This window comes from Eptatretus burgeri, chromosome 10 (assembly GCF_056783735.1).
Source record: "Eptatretus burgeri isolate ZD-2024b chromosome 10, Ebu_testis_v1, whole genome shotgun sequence".
Classification (NCBI taxonomy): Eukaryota; Metazoa; Chordata; class Myxini; order Myxiniformes; family Myxinidae; genus Eptatretus; species Eptatretus burgeri.
In genome coordinates, this window is record NC_140970.1 from 40,928,674 (window position 1) to 40,934,673 (window position 6,000).

General features: G+C 47.1%; 1 protein-coding gene and 1 long non-coding RNA gene across 3 annotated transcripts in view; one reads left to right on the plus strand and one right to left on the minus strand.

Moving 5' to 3' along the window:
- Window positions 1-6,000, plus strand: part of LOC147018388 (uncharacterized) — an 89,126-nt gene that overhangs the window by 52,148 nt on the left and 30,978 nt on the right. The window lies entirely within an intron of this gene.
- Window positions 1-6,000, minus strand: part of LOC147018389 (annexin A5-like) — a 77,305-nt gene that overhangs the window by 31,194 nt on the left and 40,111 nt on the right. The window lies entirely within an intron of this gene.

Here is a 6,000-nt window from a genome sequence, read left to right on the forward strand (position 1 = left end):
TGGTTCCTACGGCACCATTTTTATTACTCCACATCCTCGGACAACAGGAACCCTTTCGAATAAAGCGTGATGATGCTGAAGGAGCACACAACATGACATATAGAGTTGTTGTTTTGTATACACCCTGTAGCTGCTAGTTGGATCCTTTTCTAGAAGCGCAGCTGTGCCGCTGATGCAGTGCCCCTATTACCAGTAAACTGAGACTCATTTTGTCGAGCTCAGATGGATGACAGGCTGAGTCAACCCACCTGGTGTTATTTCAACGGAAAAACAGGGACTCAAACTTAAGACCCTAAGATCTTAAGCCCGCCACCTGAACCGTTGAGCCAACACCAGGCTAAATATATAGTAATACTTCTCGAAGCAACAGAAGAAAAAAAAGTACAGGGAAGTAGCACATAAACAACAACAACAACAACAACAACAACAACAATACCAACAGAAACAACAACCATTTTTTCACAATTACACAAAAATATAAGTATTCCTTTCAACTACATGACGGGTCAAATATGCTGTCGTCTATAAAATAAGATCTAATGTCTGTATGTCAGTTTTGCATCTCCTCTCAAACCTCTGGTCGCACAAAGTTGAAAATGGTGTCATATTTAATTGCCGTGCAGGGTTAAAACAATTGATTCAGACAAACAACATTTTCACTCTTTACATCAATATCGAAAAATGCCCAGACAAAGCATGCGTACCCAATTTGTCGATGAGTACACAATATGTATACGTCCACCAAGATTGCCAAAATAAGACACCAGGGATCTCCGGAAGAGTTTACTCTCCGAAGTTTAATCATAGTCATGTATTAAAGAGATTCACAAGGAAATTGGCCACAGGAGGTCGTTTGGCCCATCAAACTTGTGCTACATCAGGACCACATTCATTAAGTCTGACAGTTTATCAACTTAAATTCACTCTGGCTGGGAGTAGGGATATGGGAGGTGGAGGAGTGGGGATGAGAACAGTGAGGAAAGCAAAGACATCACCAGGATGTTTTACATACATGTTAAGATCTAGTAATGTACAGTACAGTACAGTACAGTATCTGAATTTTACCTCTCCTGCCAAAAAGTTGAAAATGGTACCATATTAATTGCCAAGGACCCGGGCAGTGCATGGCCAAAAAGAATGATTTGGACAAAAACATTTTCATTATTCACATATCGATAAATAAAAATATCGATAAATGTTCAGACCAAGAAAAAGTGAACGATATTTCACGAGGCTTTGTGATAAGTCAGGAGATGCTGCTGATTGGCTGTGTGATGCTTGGCGCACTGTGATTGGCTCCTGGCAAGTGATGTCAATTCAATATTCCCTTACTGTTCCTGTTCCCCCATTCTTGGAATATCAAAATAAAAGAGATATCTCTGATCACAAAGCAAATCGCCAATGGAAGGCCTCCCCTGACCGGGGGAGGATTACCTTTGGCAATTGCCCGTGACTTATCCAATGATGGCCCATATTTCTTTTTTGGACCAACATATTTCCTTTAGCTTTAACATTTATGGATAGAGTGTAAATTAAGAAGATGTGTCATCATCTACAATCTATCCATGAAACTGAACATCTTGAAAATCGGAGGAAAATTATTCAAGTTAAGATCATAAAAGTGTTTTTTTGTTAATGAGGTAACAATCCGAAAAAAGTAAGTCAAGGGCATGAATCAAATATCAGGTGCACAACTTCAGTGCAGGTTCACTATGATGATGCAAGAACATATTGGAAGGCCAAGATTCCACGTTGGAAAAATTGAGCAAAGCCAAAAAACACTTTTCAGGCCACCATTTGACCTTGACCTTTAACCCAGAGCGGTATGATATAAATTATGTAAATTAAGCATGCCCTAAATGCACCTTGCTCGAGGCCATATATAAAGACGACAACTTCATTCTGATCGGACAAACCTTAGTCAAGTTTTGGAGAAAAATGTTAAAAAAATTTATCACTGGGTCATGACCTTAAAATGAGGTCAAGGTCAATAAAAATTATATCAACTCCACACACTTTGTATTACCCTTATTGAGAAAAAAAAAACATATTCCGAAAGTCCCTGCCGGCTCTGAGATACAGCTTGGAAATTGCTACAGTTTGAAAATGTTGGGAGTGTTGGAAGTTCAGGAAGAAAAAAAAAAAAATATATATATATATATATATATATATATATATATAATTTTTTTTTCTTCTAAGTGATGGTTTAGTACTCCTAGGGATCGAAGAAGTTCTGGGGTACCATTAAAATTGGGATTGCTAATTGTAGTAACAAACCCGACAACAGCAATAAGCCTCTCCCATGTTATAGAGGGAGGCTTAAAAGAAATACAGCGGCAAACGATGCAACAAAAAGTGGGCCTGGGGCCCACAGGCTTGATGGTATGTAGCAAAAGATGACTTGTTAATGTTCAAAAGTGTTATAATCTATAGGTATGGTGATCATGGCTGTTCCTTATTCATATTGTAATGATAATTATGATTATACATTCAATGAATGGAAAACAGCACAATTCCGAATTGCAAATATTTTTTATCACCATGACAAATTTTCATGAAGCTGACTTGTCATTTTTGATTGTCAAAAATTGTCATTTTTGATTGGGTGTTTGACTTTGGATTTACTGAAGAAGGATAAATAATAAAATTATTCCTTGATCATTTAAAGTTGAAGAACCTAATTGTTAGATTTCAAATGTGATCTGCAAAAACCCTGCAGTTAATACATGCAGATTATATGTGTGTGTGTGTGTGTGTGTGTGTGTGTGTGTGTGTGTGTGTGTGTGTGTGTGTGTGTGTGTGTGTGTGTGTGTGTGTGTCTCCTCCATAACTCCAAAACTATAAAACCTAGCAGCTTGAAACTTTGCATGCGTACTAAGAAAATTCCAAGGTAGTTAAGGAGTGAAAATTAGGTGTTTAGGTTGATTAAAAAACCCCTTTTAAAGATAATTTTTGGGGTGCTCATCATAAAAAAAAACTCCAAATAAGCCTTGCCACCATCTTGATCAGACCTCTGTGGTTGCTGGAGTCTTCAGACGTCATTTTGTTCAGCCGATGCCTTGATTTGGAACCATGATCTACTCTCATGGACTAATTAAAGTATACAATCAAAATATTATGTCAGATTTGAGAATCGGATCTGGTGAACAAAATAAATGTCAAAATCTGGAGTGAAATCCGAAAATTTAAACAAATTAGCGATTTTATAACTTGGTGTATTTATAAAAGCAAATCATTAAACTCAACTTTTTCTGCTGTTCGGACGATTATACTGAGTGAAGAAAAGATGACGGAATCTGCAGAAAGTGTAACTTCATTGAGTGCCATGCCGTGTTTCATAACATCCTGATGCAATCCATGAGGGCACAGTCCACAGGGTCCTTTTTTCGGTGATTACATACACAGTTTGCTGTTTCCGTTTTGGGTGATTTGCTAACATTAAAAAGTATTAATATAAATATACTATATAGTTCCACCAATATATTGATAGTCGGTCGGTTCTGCAAGTGAAGAGGTACGTAGACAGCACAAATGCACGTGGTAGAAATGGGAACAAGTGAATCTGTGTGGTGTGTGCGTGACTGTTCTTGGTTACATGTGTACGGTGTGCGCGTTTCGCAGGCGCGAGATCTGAACTCGATCTCGAGCCTGTGGTGCGTGGAACTGTGGAGGAGGTTATGTGACCGTCTCGCGAACCATGTACTTCTGCAGCGCCGAAGCCTCAAACCACGCAGGACGTGTCACCAGGCAGTACAGATGTGGGGATATCCGTGTATATGTGCGACTGAAAGGTTGTGTAAATCGCCAGTGCGCGTGCACGTTTAGTATAGAACTCAAGGAGGTTGGAGGAATGCGTGGGAGAGAGGGACCGTGGGGAGGAATGTGTGTGTGTGTGGGAGGGGGGACCGTGGGGAGGAATGAGTGTGTGGGAGGGGGGACCGTGGGGAGGAATATGTGGGGGGGACCGTGGGGAGGAATGTGTTGGGGGGACCGTGGGGAGGAATGTGTGGGGGGGACCGTGGGGAGGGGGACCGTGTGGAGGAATGTGTGTGTGTGTGTGTGGGGGGGGGGACCGTGGGGCGGAATTGTGTGGGGGGACCGTGCGGAGGAATGTGTGTGTGTATGGGGGACCGTGGGGAGGAATTGTGTGGGGGGGACCATGGGGAGGAATGTTGGGGGAAGGGACCATGGGGAGGAATGTGGGGGGGGGGGGAGGAGACAGCATGCAGAAAGGCCATCACCAAAGAGCATTAGTTTTGATTTTTAAATGTTACCACCAGGTGTTATATAAAACATGGTAGATAGAAAGAAAACGCTGCTGTTTGGCTGTTTTATTGCCCGGGTAATGCCCTGCTACACTGCCTTCCCATTCCCTCCCCTCCTCTCACCTTCCCGTTCCTTCGCATTCCCTCCCCTGCTACGCCGCCTTCACATTCCCTCCCCTGCTATGCTGCCTTCACATTCCCTCCCCTGCTATGCCGCCTTCACATTCCCTCCCCTGCTATGCCGCCTTCACATTCCCTCCCCTCGCGCTGCCTTCACATTCCCTCTCCTCACGCCGCCTTCACATTCCCTCCCCTCCTCTCACCTTCCCGTTCCTTCGCATTCCCTCCCCTGCTATGCCGCCTTCACATTCCCTCCCCTGCTATGCCGCCTTCACATTCCCTCCCCTGCTATGCTGCCTTCACATTCCCTCCCCTGCTATGCTGCCTTCACATTCCCTCGCCTCGCGCTGCCTTCACATTCCCTCCCCTTGTGCCGCCTTCACATTCCCTCTCCTCGCGCCGCCTTCACATTCCCTCCCCTCCTCTCACCTTCCCGTTCCTTCGCATTCCCTCCCCTGCTATGCCGCCTTCAGATTCCCTCCCCTGCTACGCCGCTTTCACATTCCCTCCCCTGCTATGCTGCCTTCACATTCCTTCCCCTGCTCCGCTGCCTTCACATTCCCTCCCCTCGTGCCACCTTCACATTCCCTCCCCTCGCGCCACCTTCACGTTCCCTCCCCTCACGCCGCCTTCGCATTCCCTCCGCTGCTACGCCGCCTTCACATTCCCTCCCCTGCTACGCCGTCTTCACATTCCCTCCCCTCACGCCGCCTTCACATTCCCTCCCCTCACGCCGCCTTCACATTCCATCCCCTCACGCTGCCTTCACATTCCCTCCCCTGCTACGCTGCCTTCACATTCCTTCCCCTGCTATGCCGTCTTCACATTCCCTCCCCTGCTACGCCGCCTTCACATTCCCTCCCCTGCTACGCCGCCTTCACATTCCCTCCCCTCGTGCCGCCTTCACATTCTTTCCCCTCGCCCCGCCTTCACGTTCTCTTCCCTCACACTGCCTTCACGTTCCCTCCCCCCGCGCCGCCTTCACGTTCGCTCCCCTCACGCCGCCTTCACGTTCTCTCCCCTCACACTGCCTTCACGTTCCCTCCCCTCGCGCCGCCTTCACGTTCTCTCCCCTCACACTGCCTTCACGTTCCCTCCCCTCACCCTGCCTTCACGTTCCCTCCCCTCGCGCCGCCTTCACGTTCTCTCCCCTCACACCGCCTTCACGTTCTCTCCCCTCGCGCCGCCTTCACGTTCTCTCCCCTCACGCCGCCTTCACGTTCTCTCCCCTCACACTGCCTTCACGTTCCCTCCCCTCGCGCCGCCTTCACGTTCTCTCTCCTCACACTGCCTTCACGTTCCCTCCCCTCGCACCGCCTTCACGTTCTCTCCCCTCACACCGCCTTCACGTTCTCTCCCCTCACACCGCCTTCACGTTCTCTCCCCTCGCGCCGCCTTCACGTTCTCTCCCCTCACGCCGCCTTCACGTTCTCTCCCCTCACACTGCCTTCACGTTCCCTCCCCTCGCGCCGCCTTCACGTTCTCTCCCCTCACGCCGCCTTCACGTTCTCTCCCCTCACACTGCCTTCACGTTCTCTCCCCTCGCGCCGCCTTCACGTTCTCTCCCCTCACGCCGCCTTCACGTTCTCTCTCCTCACACTGCCTTCACGTTCCC